The sequence below is a fragment of the Sus scrofa genome, chromosome 1 (genome assembly GCF_054392235.1).
Source record: "Sus scrofa isolate SSC_HxYL_T2T_F1_AM1 chromosome 1, Sscrofa_HxYL_maternal_Yorkshire_Landrace_v2.0, whole genome shotgun sequence".
Classification (NCBI taxonomy): domain Eukaryota; kingdom Metazoa; phylum Chordata; class Mammalia; order Artiodactyla; family Suidae; genus Sus; species Sus scrofa.
Window position 1 is genome coordinate 221,150,865 of NC_139383.1, and position 21,986 is coordinate 221,172,850.

At 36.8% G+C, this 21,986-nt stretch overlaps 1 protein-coding gene across 4 annotated transcripts in view; it reads left to right on the forward strand.

Moving 5' to 3' along the window:
• LOC102165580 (uncharacterized) overlaps window positions 1-21,986 on the forward strand; it is a 1,236,614-nt gene that overhangs the window by 870,281 nt on the left and 344,347 nt on the right. For 3 of the 4 annotated variants that reach the window (XR_014821689.1, XR_014821695.1, XR_002336020.2), the window contains exon 3: window positions 5,916-6,032. The gene's annotated coding sequence lies outside the window, so the exon portion shown is untranslated. Of the gene's footprint in view, window positions 1-5,915; window positions 8,306-21,986 lie in introns of those variants that run through there. The other variant, XM_084985761.1, reaches the window with a different exon arrangement.

Consider the following 21,986-nt stretch of genomic DNA (forward strand, 5'->3'; position numbering starts at 1 on the left):
CCATTTTTAGTCAGATTGCTTTTTTTAAAATGTTGAGTTGTATGAGTTCTTTGTATATTTTAGTTATTAACCCATTATCACATATATTATTTGCAAATATGTTCTCCCATTCAGTTGATGGCTTTTTAATTTCATTAATAATTTTCCCTAGGGCTTTCTTCATATATTATGTCATCTACAAACAGCAGCAGTTTTCTTTTCAATTTAAATTCATTTTGTTTCTTTTTCTTCTGATTGCTATGGCTAAGATTTCCAATATGATGTTGAATAAAAGTGATGGAATTGGACATCCTTATATTGTTTCTGATCTGAGAGGAAATATTTCTGCTTTTCACCAATGAGTATGATATTATCTGTGGGTTTAATATATTTGGCCATTATTATATTAGGGTATGTTTCCCCAGTAGCAACTTTGTTGAGAGTCTTGACCATGAAGAGATGTTAAATTTTGCTGGAAGATTTTTCTTTATCTATTGAGATGATCATATAATTTTATCCTTCAGTCTATTAATGTGGCATATAATGTTTATCAATTTGCATATGTTGAACTGTCCTTGCATCCAAGGATAAATCATAATTGATCATGCTGTATAATCATTTTAAGTTATTGTTGAATCTGGTTTGCTAATATTTTGTTAAGGATTTTTGCATCTATGTTCATTGGTGAAATAGGCCTGTAATTTTCTTTTTCTGTGATATTTTTCTCAGATTTTGGTATTAGAATGATACTTATCTTATAAATAAGTTCAGAAGCATTCCTTCATTTGCACCTTTTGGGAATACTTTGAGAAATATGTGTTAACTGTTTTCTAAATTGGTAGAATTTACCTATAATACCATCCAGTCCTGTTTGTTGGGAATTTTTTTTTAATTAATGATTGTTTAATTATTGGTATTTTGTCTGATCAGATTTTCTGTGTATTCCTATTTCAGTCTTGGGATTTTGTCCATTTCAAGAAATTTGTTCATTTCTTCTAGGTTGTCCATTTTATTGTAGTATGTTCATGGTAATCTCAAGATCTTTGATGTTTCTGTGATGTTGACTGTAACTTCTTTTTCATTTCTGAATTTATTGATTTGGGACCTTTCTCATTTTTGGGGGGGTAAATATTTGTCAATTTTTTTTTACCTTTTCAACGAACCAGCTCTTAGTTTCCCTGATCTTTTTTATTGTTCTTTTAGTCTCTGTTTCAATTCTTTTTGCTCTAATCATTATGATTTATTTTCTTCTATTCACGTTGGGTTTTTTTTGCTCTTTTTCTAGTTCCCTGAGGGGTAAGTTTTGGTTGTTTATTTGAGATTTTTCTTGTGTCTTGTGGTAAAGTGGTATCACTATAAAATTCCTTTAGAACTGCTTTTGCTTCATCTCATAGATTTCTGAATTACTGTTTTCTTTTTAATTCTCTATATACTTTTTATTTATTCAGTGATTTATTGTTTAGCCTCTACATGTTTGTGTTTGTGTTTTTTTATTCCTTGTAATTGCTGTGTGTGTGTGTGTGTGTGTGTGTGTGTGTGTGTGTGTGTGTGTGTGTGTGTGTATTTTTAGGACTGCACCTACAGCATATGGAGGTTCCCAGGCTTGGAGTCAAATTGGAGTGGTAGCCTCTGGCATAAACCACAGCCACAGCAATGCCAGATCCAAGCCACATCTGTGACCTACACCACAGCTCACAGCAATGCCAGATACTTAACTCATTGAACAAGGCCAGAGATTGAACCTGCATCCTCATGGATATTAGTCAGATTTGTTTCCACTGGGCCACAATGGGAACTCCACCTGCAGTTGATTTCTAATCATGTAGCATTGTAGCTGAAAAAGATACTTGTTATGATTTCATTTCCCTTGTATTTACTAAGACATGTTTTGTGGCCTATCATGTGAGCTCTTCCAGAGAATGTTCTATGCAAACCTGAGAAGAATATGTATTCTGTTATTAGTTGAAAAGTTCTATTTACATCTATTAAATGTATCTGATCTAATGTATCATTTAAGGTCAGTGTTTTATTATTAATTTTATGTCTGAATGATCTGCCCACTGATATATATGGGGAGTTAAAATTCTCAGCTATTGTTTTACTGTCAATTTCTCAATTTATCTGTTAATATTTGCTGTTGCTATTCCACTTGTGGGTGGAGCTGAGTCCTGGGATGGACAGTTGGAAGGCCAGGTTTCCCCTAGATCTTGTGTTGACTTGTGGGTGTGTGAGGCTGGTTCTTGACTCAGATGTATGTGAGATCTGTGGGATCCCAAAGCTGGTGTTGGCCTATTGTTGGGTGGGGCTGGATCCTGGGGCAAATAACTGAGGGGAACAAGGTGTCTTGAAACTGATATTGGTTTCTTGGTAGGTAGGTAGGGTTGGTGCCCAGGAGATCCCAGGGCTGGTGTTGGCCTGCTGGTAGGCAGACACATCTTGGGATATCTATTTGCAGGGCCTTACATGTCCAGGAACTGTCCGACTGCTTATGGGTGTTGCCTGTTCTTGACCTGACCAGCTCCAGGCTCTGGTATGTCCTGAAGCTGATGTCAGCCTGCTGTTGGGTGAAGCAAGATCCTAAGGAGGCCAGCTGAGACGTTTGTCTGTCTGTTGCAGAACTGATGTTGGCCTGCTGATTGGCAGGCCCACAGCCCAGTGTCCTTGGGCTGGTGCCAGAATGCTGGTAGGTGAACTGCTGATATGGCAGGCTGTGGGTCTGTGGTGGTTTTGGGAGTGTTGTTTGTCTGTTGGTTGGTAAGGCTGTGACCCAGGTGATCCCAGGGCTGGTACTTGTCCACTAGTGGATGAGGCTGGGTCCTGGGCTAGTGCTGGCCCACTGTGGGGTGCATCCAGGTTCTGTATTCCCTGGCTGCAGGCCAAGGAGGACCCAGAGCTTGTATTGGCCCTCTGATGCATGGACAGGGAGCCACAGAGTCCTGTCCCTTGTCCCTGCCAACTAGTGGGTAAAGCTGTGTCCCAGGGTCTCTGGTGCAGGGCCCTGGGAGTTAGGAGCTAGTGCCCATGCTCTGCTATATAAGGACAGGTCTTAGACCCTGTGATGCACAAGACTAGTTCCAGGGGCCACTGTGGGCTCAAGGGATCTTACAGCAGCTAACTACCTGGTGAATGGGATTGTTTCAACAACTAAAACACCTTAGTTGTTTTGCCTAAAGTGTCCAAGTTCTGGTTCTGACAAGTTGGTGGGTGGAGCTGCCCTCCAGTACTAATAAGTAGGTAGAGAATTCCAAAATGGCACTTTCCACCACCAGTGTACTCTTGGGAGAAAAAACTCCAAAAAATGTCTTCTACCAATGTTTATGTACCTGAGGAGAGCTCTAGCTGCCTCTTGCCTCTCTGGATGGCTCTCTAAAATCATCACATGGGTTTTGCCTAGATTCCTTTCAAATTACTGCTGCACTTGGAACAGGTGAGATTTTGTATGTGTGCTTTAAGAGTGGAGTTCTCTTCTCCTCAATCCTCTGTCTCTCCCAAAAGTAATCCTTGCTAGCCTTCATGGGCAAATCTCCCTGTTTGTAGGGGTGGCCACCAGGATGTATGAGACTTAAATAAATTGCATCTCTGCCCCTCCTACCTGTTTAATTGGGTTTGCTTCTTTCAAAGTAGAATATTTGTTCTAGTTCTCTGTTCTTTCTCATCATTATTTGCTGTGTTAAATAGTTGTAATTGTGTGTGCCCATGGGAGGAATTGAGCTCAGGGTCTTTCTACACTCCCATCTGCTGCTTCTTAATACATGAATACTTGGAGACAATTCTCCATAAGTCTCTTATGATTTTGTATGTAAGCAAAGGCACCAATGCTGTTTTGTTCTGTAAAATATTTCATAGGTATTTATGTAGGAAACAGCCTTGGGAAGTAGAATTCCACCAGAGCAGAGGGTAAGTTTGAATGTTGCCCAATAAAATGAAGAAAATAATCCACTCCTGGGATAAAGGGCAGTCATATTTGCTTTCAACCACTATAAAAAGTTCTGTTTTCCTCAGTTGAGAGTTTCTCTTTTGTAATGTAACCCACTGTGTGTTCTGGATTCTCCTGGCTCTTACTGTATTGCCTGTAGGAACTGAGGTTTGGGGGAATTTCTGAGAATGACTCCACTGTGGCTCCCTGGAAACCTTGCACATTTCTATGTAGAACAGATAGGCAAGATTTGACCATAATTTGTCTCAGTCTTTGCAGAATCCCTGTCAGCTTCCTGGAACATGAGATCATTTGATGTTTAATGAAGAGCTGTTACAAAGCCAATTTATACCTGCTTCCCTATTCCCCTGACTTACTGTCCAAAGACATTTTTTCTTAGCCTCCAAGTTTCAGTTTCTGGTGTCCCATGAGTCTCTCTGCCTTGGGTACTACTACAGGCTCTGAGACTGCCTAGCTACAGCATAACATCAGCTCCTCTGAAACAGGGTGTCCCAACACTCATATTGTATAGTTTATGATCTATTCTCTTTTTTAAGTGCTGTCCTAAGAGATAGATGACATAGAAGCAGGGCACTTTTACTTTTCTTGCTTTTTGCTGTCTATGTATATAATGAACTATCATAATCTAAAAAGGGCTTTCCCTTTCCTTAGTGGCCAAATTTTTCAGCCTTGCATGGGTAAGGAATCAGTACAAGAAAACGATCCTTTGGCTACTGCTATTTTTGTGAAAAATAATTGTCCTTTTACTTTGATCCAGAATTGTGTCTTTACTAGGATTCATTAAACTATGACAGGCACATTTATTAGCTTGCAAATAGTGTAAAATGTCAAACCATTCACAGTTCTTGACAATGATATTGGTAAAATTGTGTCAAATATATAACCCTAGCTGGATGATGGCTGGGGAGAAATGATTGTATTTATTGTTGAGTTCCTACCCAACAGCATCTACCATATAAATCTAAGTTTTAAAAACAGAACAGATCAATAAAAAGGCCTAATTTTGACTAGTTACATGCTTAAGACAGAGTAAAATTTATAACCCTTACCATAGTCTTGTATTCAAACTACTATAGTTTTACTTATCTCCTTGCTTGACACATTTTTAAATAAAGAACCCTATTTAAACTACTAAATCGCTGACTATTTTCAATTAACAGAATATAGAGGGGATCAGGAAATATGTTTCAGAGCATTTAAAAACACTTTGGGTTCTTTCCTCTATACTTAGGAAGTCATTATCTGTTGAAATCGGGAGCACTTAAACTGTTTTGAGATTTTAAAATACAGATGTGAAAAAAGAGTTATTAGTTTAAAAACCGATCCTTTTAGGAGTTGAATATACTTCAGCGCTAATTATAACTTTTAATGATTGTAAAGTGCCCTGGGAGACTTTAATGGAGATTGCAAGACTCCATTCCTACTGTAAATTTTCCTTCCCCATACACAGAATAATGATAAAGAAAACGTGCTAGAAAACCCAAAGGACAGAGATAATTGTATAAAGTTCACTAAATGTTAACAGTTTCCTAGTGACCCAGGAGTCATGTAAGGGAATTACAGACACATGTTCTGAAAAATATTTGGCAGAATTAGTTCTCTGGAGTTTAAATTTTTCTCAGCTCATTTTTTTTAAACAATGTTATTGCTTGCTTTGTCTATAATAGATGTTACTTAAGTCAAAAGAACAGGGAAAAGACACTATATTTGTGATTCTTTTAGGGGAACTTCCTGCTTGTTTCTAATTGACTTGCTGAAAATTCTGTGGTTTACCAGCAATACACTTCTGAATTAAAATGGCTCACAAAAATCTGAGAAGCTAGGGTCATTGGCACTGTAAGTTATGAGTTACATAATTAGTAGTCAAAGTACTATTCCCTGAAAACATTATTTTTGGACTTGAAATACATTATCTGAATTGCTTCATTCAATGGTTCATTTGTACTCAATCATTTAACATTTCTTTCTCCAATTCTTTTCTCTCTTGTGGTTGCTACAGTTCAAGAGGCTAAGTGGTGCCATTTCTCTTAATTGTTGTCAGATGTGAGCATCATGTTACGGACTGAAGAATAAAGTGTTCTTCCCTTTGGAAATAGAGCAAGGCCCCTTTTACAAGGTAAGTTATCTCTTCTACAGAATTAAATGGCTTATCAAATTGGGTAATTTATCTTCAAAACTGATCACTTAAAGTAATTTTTATTTCCTCATTTATTTCACCGTTGATACTTAAAATTACAGATGGGGTTTTCATTTTTTTAAATATCCTTAGAATATCCCAAAGAATCTACTATAGATTTTTCCCCATTTTTTAATTTAAATTTGTAAAATTATATTGGTGTTTTGAGGGGAAAAGATAATATAATTTATGGGCGTCAGACAGTTTTAATGACAACCATCATCCATATTCAAGTGTTAATCCATCTGTTAATCCTAACAGAGATTGAAGTCCAGATTGAACAATAAAATGACCATTAAATCTCTTTTTAAAAAGTAATTTTATCACTGACAAGGGCTCTTGCCCTGGTTCTTGTAAAAGTTTACAGACCCATTTTCCAATTAAAATCAATAATTAGAACACCTAAAGTAACAATATAATAATGGCTACAATTTAATGAATACCTAGTTGCCAGTAACTTTCCTAAAGCCCATCTCAGGAATTTTAAGACTCTAAAAAGTGGACTAGATTTAGGAATTGGTGGATATTACATAGATTGCACATTTCATTTTATATAATTTCTACATTAATGGTAAAGTATGAAAATTGAGATTTTCTATACTTCACGTGATTAATTTGACACAGTTAATTTTTAAAATATCTAAAATAGTGTTTAGGTATCTCTCCATGGACCCCATGGGATAATTTTATCACTGAGTATGTGGTCTGTGATAGTCAGGTTTTCCATGAAAAATCCATCAATTCTATGTAATGAAAACCAGAAAGCAGGTGTAATGATAATTGTATGTTGTTTAACTGCTCTGTCCTTTTCTTCTTCTTTTTCATTGTTTTTTCTTTAAATTTTCTTTTGGTTTTATGAGAATAGGTACAGAGAAAGTGTGGCTATGGATAAAAACTCAATGTTTATATCCTATTATTTGTGTCAACTTTAAAAAAATGCACAACGTGGTTTGTAGAAGACTGTATATAGAAAAGGCAGGCTGAATTGAGAACTTGTGAACAAAGCCAAAAAATTATTACTCTATATATAATTGATTCAAATTATTCTATAATTAGATATTTATATACAATAATTACACAGTTAAGAAAACTATTTTATCTTTTCACTCCTCTTGAAATTCTGATATATATACTTATATATCTTATACCTTGTTTTAATTAAACTCAAAATTTTTCTTCAAAGATTTTTCAAAGTAAGCATATTGTTAAACCATCAGCTTTTAAAAAAAAATTAAGTGGTAGATACCCATACAATGCAAGACTAGGAAATAATATGTGAATATAATTTCTATAATGGAAATTCTTCATGTTTTCTGAAAGCTTCTTCTATTCAGTATTTACTGTATCATATTTGATGATGATGAGTACCTTGGATTTCTTGAAAGTCTATAAAATGTATACTTTTCTATTTATATAAAGGACGTCCTATTCCTATAATTATCCTTCTTTCACAATGTCTCATTACATTGCCTTTCATCAATCCTGAAGGCTTTTTCATTTGTGTTTACTTGTTGGGTTTGTTTCTGTTTGTTTGCGTTATGTTTTTATTGTGGCCCTCATTAACTTTTTCTATCTAGGTATGCCACAAAGTCAAAACTAATTTCTTAGTCTCCATCCTAGAATGTAGAGAAACATCCATGAATTTTGTAAGTTGTTAAGGTTTTTCACATTCTTCAGAAATTAGCATTTAGAAACAAATAGCTTTTTATTTAGCTATTTACCACTCATCAGAACATAACTTGATACATTATTAATTTTAAAGACTCCCTTCTCCTCAGAAGGAGAATGAAATAAACAAAAAGGAATAGAGAGATATAGCCTTATTACAGTCAGATGATTGGAAGGAAACCCTCCTCTTTTTGTACTCAGAATCTAAAGGTAAAGCAAAAGAGCCTAACATTAACTACATTAATCTACATAGCTTTTTTTTTTTTCTGTGATGGGCTAGACTTGATAGCCTAAAAATAAAATATGGCTGTATTGCATTATTTTCAAATGTGCTCTCTTTGAGTTTTTTAATTTTTCATTAAAGTATATTTGATTTACAATGTTCCCTCAATTTCTTCTGTGCAGGAAAGTAACATATATATAACCCAAGTGATTGGACATAGTCCCCTGTGCTTTATAGTAGAACCCCAATGATTATCCATTATAAATGTAATAGTTTGAATCTACCAACCCCAAAATCCCTATCGGTCCCACTCCTTCCCCCCTCCCTCCTGGCAACCACAAGTCTCTTCTCCCTATCCATGATGTTTCTCTTTCATAGGTAGAATTCTTTAAGCCATATTTTATATTCCACACAGAAATGACAACATATGGTATGTCTTTCTCTTTCTGAATTACTTTATTTATAAGAATCTCTAATTACTTCCATGTTGCTGCAAATGGCATTATTTTGTCCTTTTTATGGCTGAGTAGTATTCCATTTTATATACATATACCACATCTTCTTAATCCATTCATCCCTTGATGGGCATTTCTATTGTTTCCATGTCTTAGCTATTGATTTTATTGTTTCTACTCCTAAACATATATCAGAAGGATTTCCATAATTAGAAAAAAATGTGTTTACTTATTAAAACATCTAGTTGAGTCTAATATATATTTTCTAAAAACCTCCATCTGGAATACCAGGCCAGTAATTTCCCCTTTCATCAACTCACTTTTTTCCTTTGGTTCAGGAATCAGTGGCAAATGAAGTAGTGTCTACCCTTCAAAGTTCTCTCTCTACCCCATCTTCTCTACTCATTATTTTAGGGTCATGACTATGAGGAAACAGAATGAAAGGTGGTAAGGTTATTTAATTTGCTGTTACGGTTTTGTCTCTTTGGGTGGTCTTTGCTGGTGATTGTTTCTGCTGTTGTTGCAGAAACTAATGTGGTTTCTTCACTGTATTTATATTTGCTTTTCAACCCTTGAAGGTAACATACTGCCTAACTGACTTGGGACATGACCTCCCCCTTTGTAATTTGTGACACCACCCTCCCTCTCACAGTATGTTCTGTGGTCTGCAATGCAGAACTTCCTACTGCTGAAGTTCCTCCACACTGGCAAGGTCCTCCTATGTCAGTCCCTTCTTAATGACTCAAGCCGTCCATTGCCATAGAGTTCACTTATTCCATAGACTGCCATACATCCTAGTTCTGCTAAATGAGGAAAGTAAAATTTTCCAAATGACAACCGATCACTTTTTCCTGTGTGTGCAAACTGTTTCAGCTTACATTTAGTCTTTATATTTTTCACTTGATAAACAGAAGCAGAATCTATGCTCACACAGTTCCCAATTTCCAAGGTACATATATCCTTATGTATGCAAAAGTTTCTCACTACATATGGCAGTCTGAATAATAACATCCAAAGTTATCTATGTCCTAATTCTCAGACCTCATGAGTGTATTACATTATGTGACAGAAAGGATTTTGCATATGTGATTCCATTAAGTATCTTAAAGGGGATAAATTATCCTGGATTATCCAGGGAGACACAATATAATTGCCAAGGTCCATGTCACAGGGAAGCAGAAGGATAGAGAAGAAGATGTGACACAAAAAGCAGTGATTGGAGTGATGAGGACAAGGAATGCCAGCAGCCTGTAGTAACTAAAAAAGGCAAAGAGATTTACCACTAGAACTGACAGAACAAAAGCAGTTCTAGATATAACTTCACTTTAACCATACAAGACCTATTTCAAATTTATGACTTCTAGGAATACAAAATATTAAACTGTGTTGCTTTCATCTACTAAGTTTATAATAATTTTCACGGCCACCATCAAAATCAAATATACCAAACAACATTCATGCGGCTATATGAAGATGGTCATGTAGTATCTACAACCCAGCAATTTTGTAAATCAAGACTAAAATCCTGGCTTTCCTTCTTGAAAACAGTGTATATATGTATAATTACACATTTTGGGGAATAGAGGAAAAACATTAAAGCATTCTCATAAAATTTATCAATGAATCACCTTTTGAATTCCTGGCTCTCTGTTAAAAAATCCTGACAGAATGTGAATTTTCCAATTCCATGTGTTTTCTCTCCCTTGATAATTCTTGCCTAGATGTGTATAGCACTTCTCAGTAATCTTAGAATAAGTATTAATCAGGTTCCCAGGAGCAAATAAATGGTACAGTGAATGTTTTTCAAGAAGATCTTAATAAGAGATCAACTGACAATGTTGTAGACAAAGATAATGGAACCATAAAGATGGTGCAGTACCCTAGGGCTCTGATAACCTTAAGAAATGAGGAAGAAGTATTTATCAGAAACTAGAGAAGAAGGTTAATGGAGAAGCAGCCTTGAGAGGGGTTATGACCTTCCCTTGAACTTGCCATCATGCAGAAGTGAAACACACACCTCCCTCTCTTAGCCTTTCCATATCTGCCAGTGTCTGCTATTGGCTGTAAGGACAGATGGCAAAAGAATCCAATGTGCTTCATGTAGGGTAGAGAAAAGAGAGAAAGATGGAGAAAGTTAGAGGGTGGATCTTGATGAGCAAATGAGAGACATCTCATAGAGTCCTTATAAACATGTTTTCCAAGCTTCAGACCCTCACCCCAAATTCTGGAGAATAGGAAAGACATGGTTCAACATCATGTAACAAATACTTACCCGACATAGGAAATGTAATAGTAGAAATACAAATGAGTCACTAGGAAACATGGAAGGGAAATTTAAGTCCATTTGGAGACTGAAGGTAGGTCTTTTTGAGATTTGAAAACATTTGTCATTTTCAGTGATTATTAAAGATAAGTAGTTGTACTTCAAATGGGTCATAAGAAGAAATTTCCTTTCAGACCTCATTGCTAAAGTAGGAAATTCAAGAATAAGATACCTTGAATTTTTATTTCATTCTTGATATGTCTGTCTCCAAATAAAAATGCATTCTTTTTTATCTTTATAAAGTGGAGAATCTGATTCCACTTTTGATATTTGAATGCTAACCACTTTTAGGCTCCACACTTCCCCCTTCCCCTCTTGCCTCACATGTGGACAAGCAGTTAATGCCTGCTTGCTGCTTCTTTATCCCTGGTGAGAAAGCTGAAACCATGGGAATTGCAGCCCACAAAACCTTCAGCCTGCTCCCACTGCCCATTTGCAAGGAAAAAAAAACAAACCCCTTTACTCAAGCCATTTCCCGCCAGCTTGAATGATTACTTTCTTCCTTTAAAAACAAAATCTCAATTTGAGTTTCCTGGTGGCTCAGGGGCTTAAGAACCTGGCACTATCACTGCTGTAGCTCTATTTTCTGCTGTGAAGTGGGTTCAATCCCTGACCCAGGAACTTAGGCATGCCATGGGCCAAAAAAAAAAAAAAAAAAAAATCTCAGCGTACAAATAAGAAATCTTTCCCTATAGCATTAATTAATTGTGGATGGAATAGAGGCTATTCTTGGGCTCTGGGAACAACTGGCAAAACACAATAGTGTGAGAAAAATTGATTTAAACCCTATCTTTAAAAAGATAAGTAATAAATTATAAATAGATATATGCCTTAATTGAAGAAAATCACTAAATAATACTTGGTCCTTTGGTCACCTACAAGATATACAAAAGGCATAAAGACATTATTTAGGAGTTCCTGTCGTGGCACAGCAAAAATGAATCTGACTACAAACCATGAGGTTGTAGGGTTCGATCCCTGGCCTTGCTCAGTGGGTTAAGGACCTGGTGTTGCTGTGAACTGTGGCGTGGGTCATAGATGCAGCTCAGATCTGATGTTGTTGTAGCTCTGGTGTAGGTCGGCAGCTGTGGCTCCAATTCAACCCCTCGCCTGGAAACCTCCATGTGCTGCAGGTACAGCCCTAAAAAGACAAAAAAAAAAAAAAAAAAAAAAGAGAGAGAGACATTATTTAACCATTGTACTAATAACCCAAATTGTAATTCAGTTTATTCATTCCATGTTTCCAAATATCAAATGCTTAATCAGTCTTCTATATCTGGGATCTTGCCCTCACACCAGGGTATCCTATCCACTTCCTCCCTAGCCCTTCCTTATTCTGATATGGTGTCAGAAATACTGCCTTTTTATCTTGTTTTCAGTGGAGTGATTAATAATTCAACTTTCCTTTTGTTAAAGCTACCTAAACTCCCTCTGCTAATTGCTCACTTGTTTTATGATAAGGTCAGATTCATTATAAAAGCAAACTTGGTTCTTAAATGATATGCTAAAATGTGGGTAAAGAGTCAAGGAAGGGGTTAGAATTTTTATATGTGCAGACCTCTTTCTAAAACTGACCCCAGATATTTTGACTGCTCCCAACTTAAATACAATATTTTTCTTTGAGTGGGAGCAGACCTGGGCCACCTGCTTCCAAAACTGACATCTTTCCTTACCACTAACCCTTACCATACTGGGTTCTCTTTCCAGTTGCTTTTATGACAGCTTCTGTTCACTTCTATTGCTACAATGTTTCTACTCTAGCAATCTGAAAGTTTGAGGGAAAATGAGGTTTTGTACCTTTTGTACTAGTGCCATTGTAAAATTGCTTCTCAAACCCTTGAAAGTGCTTTAACCCTTTTCTATTTTTCTTCATTTTTCTCTGTGTTCTCATTTCTAGCATGGGAACACAGTAGCCTTACTTCATCTACATCAGCAGACTTCTGCTTAGTTTCATAGTCAATATTCTTACAGTGTTTTGAACCCTTAAAAGATCCTGTAATATTAGTGCTGGGTTTTAATTTTATATTTCACAAATATACACAGTTCACATTATTTTCACAGAAGGCATCTCATGGTGTGATAATTAAATTACTGCAAATTTCCCCATTCTTTCCTCTATTAGATTATGGTATTCAGTTCTCATTAATGGCACGTAATGTGACCTGAATTATGTGAATTTATGTTAGAAAATGATCATTCTGTTTAAGAACACCAGAGAACATGTCACATAAATCCTGTTGTCCTACGTATAGGTCAAAGGTATAAATAAGAAGATCAGGAAAATGTATTCCATAAAAGCCAAAGCAAGACAATTAAATATTGAGGAAAGTTAACTCTACAACAGATGTACATAGGCTATGAGGAAGAATATTTATGTAATAGGTGTTCAGATATACAAATATGTGTGATTAATGGCAGAAGGTTTCTTAGAATTTTTGATCAATACTATGATTAAATTGAGAATAAAACTTGAAACAATCTGTCCATTTGTTTATATTGAATTTAGTATAAGGGGAAATTGCTTTTTAAAAACCCCACAAACCCTTATTTGAATAGTTCAAACAGCAGTTCCCAAGTTTTAGGAACCTGAATCTCATCTCTGTTTTATTGCAATACCTAATACTTTCAAGAAACTCTGTTAGCATTTCCTATTTTATAAATTGAAGTGAATAAAAAGTCCACTTTACAAAGTTCCCTTAAGGTAACTAGAGATATCTTAATGGGTTCCAAAACATAATTTAAGAACATACAATATAAAACACTGAAAGTCTAATAATGATATTATTTTTGTTACTATTTTTCTCAAATCTTTTTTTTTAACCAATTAATTTTACTTTTGTTTTCTTTTTCAAACTCACTTATTTGCAGTGAAACAACAACTCTGAAGGTGGTCTTTCAGCAGTAGTTTGAAAATGTATAATATCACAAGCTTAATAATTCAACACAGTGAAAAACAGTCCATTAGTTCTCACAGAAAAACAAAACAACAACAGACTTTAGAGAGGGAAGTTTTTCCTTTTGGAAGCTATTAGAAATCCCCTTTTTGCTGATGAAACTTTTATAATTCATTAGCAACTTTCTTAAATTAATCTTACATCATATGATGGCAAAGAATTCTACCTATAGAATTATAGTTTCCAGAATATTACATATACATGTATATATGTATGTATATGTAGAAGTGTATCTTTCTAACATATATTGTAAACTAACTTAATGTAGTGCCATTGCTTTTGTTTTATAGTCTTTGTCATGAAACTGCCTTGTACTAGGATGAATGCCTCATATATTTGGGTAGTTAAATAGATGGGCTGCTTCATCTTGACCTTTGGAGAGTCTATATTGAGTTGGGAGGTCATTTCATTGCTTTTACCATTTACAACTCTGTCTTCCAATGGCAAGGGTGTTTCAAATGTTTTCTAATCAAGCATGCACCTTTACTGAAAGGTCAGAATACTAAAATACTATGTATCAGGGATTGAAATTATGTTTCTTCTCTCTCATACAGGAAAGTCTAATTAGAAATGCACTGCATTCATTCCCTTGGGTCTCAGTTGGCCGTGAATATCACAGCACTGCATTGAGAATGGAACACTCACACACATGGCTAGCAAAATACTTTCTAAACCTTTTTGACAATATCATTTCTCTCAATATTTTGTGTAATTTTTTTTCATGAACTTTGAAATACCCTTTCATGTTGTTCTTCAGAGAATCTTTAGTGCAAGATAAGAAAATTGAAACCAAAAGAGCATTAAACTATTATGTGAGACAACTCAAAATCTCATTTCCCCAAAAAACATGCCATTCACCATTCTACTCAATTCTACAAAATAATAACAACAAAATCTAAGCAATATACATGCAAGAAGCAAAGAAGGCCAAGTCCTCAGCCCTGCCAGGAGGCTGGTCAAAACACAGTCTTGGAGAAATCTACATAAAAGAAACATTTAGGAGTTCCCGTCGTGGCGCAGTGGTTAACGAATCCGACTAGGAACCATGAGGTTGCGGGTTCGATCCCTGCCCTTCCTCAGTGGGTTAATGATCCGGCGTTGCCGTGAGCTGTGGTGTAGGTTGCAGACACGGCTCGGATCCCGCGTTGCTGTGGCTCTGGCGTAGGCCAGTGGCTACAGCTCCGATTCAACCCCTAGCCTGGGAACCTCCATATGCCGCGGGAGCGGCCCAAGAAATAGCAACAATAACAACAACAACAACAACAAAAAAGACAAAAAGACAAAAAAAAAAAAAAAAAGAAACATTTAGAAGGCAAAAATGACACAGGTGCTAAACAGAACAAAAAACTTACTGTGCAAGCATAAGGAAATAATAGGTTCATTTATTTACTTATACCTACGTACATTATGTGAAGCTCACTTTTCTTAGGATTATTTTATGGATTGCATATCTGCCACATTCTTTTTATCATGCATAAGATATTTTCTTGTGTAACTCCACACTATTTGTTTAGCATTATCTTATTGATGAATATGTATGTTATTTCAGCATTTTATTATTATTTTGAAAACAGAGTAAGTTTTGTATGTGTATGTGTGTGTACACAGGCATTTGCGCCCATGCACCTGTGTTTGTGTAAGACCAATAGCCGGAAGTAGACTTGCTATGTCAACATTTAGATGACTTCAAAAATGTGTGAAATATTGCCAAATTTCCTTCTGATGATATTGAAACAATTTAGGTTTCAACTGATAATTAACAAATGCCCATTTCTTACAGTTTGGCTGCTAATGTCTACTCCTATCCCTTTGATCTTTGTCAGTATCTTAGGAGAAAATTATTAGCACACCACTCATCACACACACACACACCACACACACACACACGCACATGCACACGCACACTCCACACACTCTTGTGCATTGTAAAAAAACAAATTTGTCTTCCAATACAAAATTATTCCATGTCTAAATTTTACCCTCCCAGGTTATAAGGTTCTAGTTCTATTCATTAACTTTGAGCCATTGTATAACTTGCAATTCTGTAAGTTGTAGGTACCTGAGAGACAGGTAAATTCTGTCCTGTCTATTAATGATTTGATTGGCTTGCCACTACCAAAAATTACTTTTGTCTCAATATCCTTTATTCCGTATTAATTTGGGCTCTTTTTATTTTTCCTTCGAAATAATTAAAATATCTGCCTGGTTCTCTCATATCATTGAGTAAAACAAATGTTTTAACATGGTTCATTTTTATATCTGTGTGTGAGTCTTGATTTTATCTTAATAAAAATTACATTTTGAGTATGTAAGTATATAGATATACCATATAGTATATGTGTGTATACATGTATCATACATATCTATCTATATCTATCTGCCTGTTTATAAAATTATGCATATTTTAATCATTTTTGTCTAAGAAACATTATACTGGGTGGAGTTAAACAGGCAAGGAAGGCTTTAAGATTATTGCAATGGGGATCAAAACTACAGCAACCAAGGAAAGGGATTTAACTCAACTCCATTGAAATAAAAGGTGAGAGTGTTTTTAAGAGCTGGGATCAGAGAGTGAAAAAGTACTACAAGATGTGCATTAGAGGGGAGATTGGTCTCTGTGATTAGGCCCATCTGTGTTTGCTGACTGGTGCTTATTGAAGGTAGGCTCCACCCTCCCACAGAGACGAGTAGATAGAGGCTCTAACTTTTTTGATTATTAAACTTCAAAGGAATGACTTCAATGTCCTTGAGAAAGACATTTCTGTGATGTGAACCTGGCAAGAGGCTGGATGAAATTTTAAATTTCAGAGGAGCAGGGGAATAATTTATACTTTGAAGTTTTCTAGAGTATATGATCTAGGAAAAGGGAAGTCAGGGACCTAGAGCCATGAAGTCTGTCTGAAGTTTAGTCAAACTGAAGAGAATATTAAGGCACTGTTGGTCGTTTGTTAAGTTTCACAAAAGAACATATTAATAAAACCTTAATTTTGAAATAGCTCTCTGAATCTTTTTTCAGTCCTCACCTTGTTGCTAACATTTGTCATTCTCTTCCTCTACCCAACATCTGATCTCCATTTCTGTGTCGACAATTCTTCATTTCACATCATCAAAGCTGATAATACCAGTTCTTTACTCTCTCAGCCTTCTGTGTTTGTGAGACTTAACATACTCTGAAGGCTATACAAGTCAGGCATGTCCATCTTATGTCTAAATCACAACTTAGGTGAACAAACACGGTATTATCATAACCCATTTTAGGAAGCATGGCAGCAGGAGCTGCATCTAACTGCAGTTGGGTATAGTAGCAGAGGTACTAGTTGAAGCAATCACTGTCCAGGAGGTGGTACAAATTGTTGGGAATGAATTCACGAGTTATTTGGCATTATTTTAGCATTCCTCTTAATTATGATACTCCTAAAGTTTGTTCTTCTGAAAACCTGAGTCACTTACCTCTTTTAATAATTCCCTTATGTGCTTTGTTAGCAAGAGTATTTTTCCAATACTTGTAACAAAAACACCAAGGCTATTCCACTTATTGCTTCCCCAATAAGATGGTAAATCTTTACTCTTTAAGAAAGAAAGAAAAAAATCTATATACCCTTCTTTAAATATATCACTACCTTATGGGAGGTAAATCCAGACACATATGTTCTAAAATATTTTTTATTTAACTTAACACATTTAGTATTTTTGATTCTTATACTTTTTCAGAATGAATTTATTAAAAATGTTTTTAGAGGTAAATCCTTTAGTTATATTTACTAAGGAAATAATAAAATTCCAAGGATAATCTGAATAGTCTGTATTTACTAGTCTATGTGTTTCTTTAATGTGTTGGTATATTTTCAAAATATAAAGAACATGAAACTTTTATTGGAAAGCAAAATTTTTCATGCTGCTGGCCCTTGGCAAATGAATATTTCAAGTGAAAACCGTTACGTTTCAAAGCTGTAAATATGAGTAATCCTCCTGATGACTAAGCCATTTAGCAGTTACTTGGTTTCCTAAAAAGTTAATAGAGAGACCATTTGAAAAGAACGTATCTCTTTTTAAATTTTATTTTAATCACCTAATTACCCAAGAGGCTTCAAAACATTGACCCATATATATTACCTAGCTTGAACTCTGCACCATTATACAATGATTCTCCTTGCAGCATTTGATTTTTGTTGATTTTGATTTTTTTTTTAATTTCAGTAAAACACATAAAATTGACCACTATAATCATTTGTAAGTGTACTTACTGGGTTGAAGTACATTCACACTGGTATATAACCACCACTACCAACCATCGGTAGAACTTTTTCATTTTGCAAAACTGGAACTCTGCACATTTTTAAACAAAGGATCTCTATTCTCTCTTCCACCCAACCCCTGCTAACTCCACTCTACCTTCTTTCTCAATGAATTTGATGATGTTTAAGAATCTCATAGACATAGAATCACACAGTAATTGTTATTTTTTGATTGGCTTCTTTAACAGCATAATGTCTTTAAGTTCTATTCATGTGGTAGTGTGTGTCAAAATTTTATTCTTTTTTTTTTCCCCACTGTGCAACAAGGGGATCAAGTCATCATTACATGTATACATTACATTTTTTTTTTCTCACTCTTTGTTCTGTTGCAACATGAGTATCTAGACATAGTTCTCAATGCTACTCAGCAGGATCTCCTTGTAAATCTATTCTAAGTTGTGTCTGATAACCCCAAGCTCCCAATCCCTCCCACTCCCTCCCTCTCCCATCAGGTAGCCACAAGTCTATTTTCCAAGTCCATGATTTTCTTTTCTGAGGAGATGTTCATTTGTTCTGGATATTAGATTCCAGTTATAAGTGATATCATATGGTATTTGTCTTTGTCTTTCTGGCTTATTTCACTCAGTATGAGAGTCTCTAGTTCCATCCATGTAGCTGCAAAAGGCATTATGTCATTCTTTTTTATGGCTGAGTAGTATTCCATTGTGTATATAATACCACCTCTTCCTAATCCAATCATCTGTTGATGGACATTTGGGTTGTATCCATGTCCTGGCTATTGTGAATTCTTTTTTAAAGTTGAATAATTTCCCATTCTATATGTACACCATGCTTTATTAATACATCCAATTGTCAATATGCACTTGGTTTGTTTCCACCATTTATCAATTGTGAATAATGTTGCTATTAACAGGAATATATACTTATCTTTCATGTCCCTGGTTTTACTTATTTTGGGAATATATAAAGAAGTGGGATTGCTGGATCATATGATAATTTTATTTGCAGTTTTTTGAGGAACTGCCTTAGTGTTTTCCATAGTAGTTGCAACAATTTTAAATATTCTCACTACTAGTGTATGTGTTCCAGTTTCTCCACATCCTATTAACACCTGTCATTATTACTTGAAAAAAATAAAAGACATTCTAATGGGTATGAAGTCATATCTAATTGTAGTTTTGATTTGAATTTCCCTAACAATTAGTGATATTGAGCATTACCTTTTCATGTGCTTTTGACTCATTCTCTGTCTTCATTGGAGGACTGTTTATTCATCCTAGATTATTTTTTAATTGGGTTGTGTTTTGTTGTCATTATTGAGGCAAAGGAGTTCTCTATATATCTGGATACCACCCCTATCTGATATACAATTTACAAATACTTCCTTCCATTCTGTGTGTTGCCTCTTTACTCTGTTGATAACATTCCTTGCATGCAGGTTTTGAATTTTGATAAAGTCCAGTGTATCTATTTCTTCTTTTGCTGTCTTATACAACAAATCATTGTCAAGACCAATGTCATGAAGCTTTCCTCCTTTGTTTTCTTCTAAGAGTATAATTGTTTGAGCTTTTGAGTTTAGTTCTGGGATCCACTTGAATTCATTTTTGTACATGGTATTAGGTAAGGATCCAACTAATGAATTTTCTGTCCAGTTTTCTCAAGCCCCATATGTTGAAAAGACTGTTCACTTTTCCAAAATTGTTTTGTCTACTTGGGGTTCCTTGAGATTCCATAAAAATTTTAGAATGGATCTTTCTATTTCTACAAAAATGTTCTTAGGATTTTGATAGAGTGTGCATTGATGCTGTGGAGTATGTAGAGTAGTATTGACATCTTAACTGTATTGATTTTCCAATACAATGAACATGTGATAGCTTTCCATTTATTTATGTCTTTATTTTCTTTCAGAATTATTTTGTAGTTTCATTTTACAAGTCTTTCACCACCTAGTTCCTAAGTACATTATTCTTTTTGATAATTTTGTAAAATTGAATTAAGAATGGTATGTTTTCACTTTGAGGATAAGATTTTAAACTTATAGAATTTTTGGGATACTAAGGTGTCATGGAGTACATGGCAAAATTGAAAATATACTTCATATTTTGTTTTCATCTCAGTTTTCTATTGCCTTTTAATACTAAATCCTGAAATTTTATTAACTTTATATATAAAAACTGGTAGTTGAAATATTAGTCATTTAGCATAATGAGAACACTAATGATGTAAAGTGCTCCAAAATTCTGTCAGTTTGCTACAAAGAAACTTTTTGAGAGAATTCTAATAATTATTCTACATAGGCAAACTGTGGAAGCAGAGTTCAAACAGAATAAATGACCTAGCCAAGTTCATACTATAATTTTAAAGTTATTGTAAATTTAAAACCTTAACAGAGAGGACAAGATGGAGGAAGAGTAGGGTGACATGCTCGCCCTCTCCCACAAACACAACAAAAAAAGCACATCTACAGAATAAATGACTCACACAGAACAGCAACCAATCGCTGGCAGAGGAACCTAAACTCCAATAATGGCAAGAAGTTCGTGACATTACTGGGCAGAACGGGAGAAAAGAGGAGAGTGAGAGAAGGTGAATCTGAGCTGGACGGGTGCTCCCGAAAGGGAACTGTGGAGGAGAAAGGGATCCCGCACCCTGGAAAGTCACCTACACGGGGGAAAGATCAAACGAAGCGGAGGAATCTACAGATGCAGAGAAGAGTGTAGCAGTAAGTTGGAGTACAGAAAAGCCGATCAAGAACCCAACGGACCATCTGAACTACGGGCACAGTCACCAAAAATTGAGACGCCTGGGTGGGGGCTGGGCACCAAATCCTCAGCTCCAGAGGTCAGTTCCCGGGAAAGGGACAGGGGACGCCTGCATGGGGGCTGGGCACCAAGATCTCAGCTCCAGAGGTTAGTCCATGAGATCGGGCTGGGAGGGGTGAGGCGGAGCGGAAACTGCTTGGGAGGTCTAGAAACCATTTGATGGGGCAGAGACTGCCTGGGAGACTAGAAAACAAAGCTGTCGCAGAGGAAGGGAGCAATACTCTAGGGGCGGGGAAGTGGAAAGTCGCATCAGAGGGAACCTGGGAGAAGAGCCTGGTCTGCGCCACTGCTGGGGAGGGGAGAGAAGAAGGGGTGGGTCCCCATAGAATACCCCCATGCCACAGCAAGCTTACAGGCCCGCTAGCTAGCAGAAAGCTGTGCTTTCCAGTGCATCCCCTCCCCCCACCCCCACCACCCCCTACGCTCTCGCCAAACCTGAGGCTGCCTGCCATCCAGGAGGGCTGGCCTCGACAATTGCCTGAAGCCTACCACCGCAGGGGCTGTCCCTGCACAGGCCTGCTTGCCCTTTGGAGGGGCTACACTTCCGCAGAGCAGCACCAAACACCACCAGCCCCCGAGAAAAGGCCTGCAGCCCAGAAAAGCTAGAACAAGCCTAGCCAAGATGTGAATAGATCTGCCTAATTCTCCAACGGTTTTTCTGAGTCGGGCTTCCCCAGGGAGGAGCCTTTTGGATTTCCAGCGGCCCTGCTACCCATCCAAGCCCCCAGGGGGTGCCCTAGTGGACCAGCTGCATAGGACTCCCAGCTCTAGGCAGGACCCCCTGCAGCCCAGAAAAGCTGCAACAAGCTTGGCCGAGCCGGGAAAAGATCTCAGACGGTCTTTCTGAGTCGGGCTGCCCTGGGGAGGAGCCTCTTGGGTTTCCAGCGGCCCTGCTACCCGCTCAAGACCCCAGGGGGGGCCCAACTCCCGTGGAATAGCTGCTCAGCACCACCAACTCCCTGGAGGAGCCCCTGCAGCCCAGAAAAGTTGCAACAAGCTCAGCCAGACTGTGAAAAGATCCACCTACATTCTCAGGCCGTCCTTCTGAGTTGGGCTGCCCTAGGGAAGAGCCTCTTAGGTTCTCAGTGACCCAGATAGCTGCTCCAGCCACAGGGGGTGCTGCACCCCTGAAGAGCAGCTGCCCAACACTGCCAACCCCCTGCAAGAACCCCACAGCCTAAAAACACCAGACC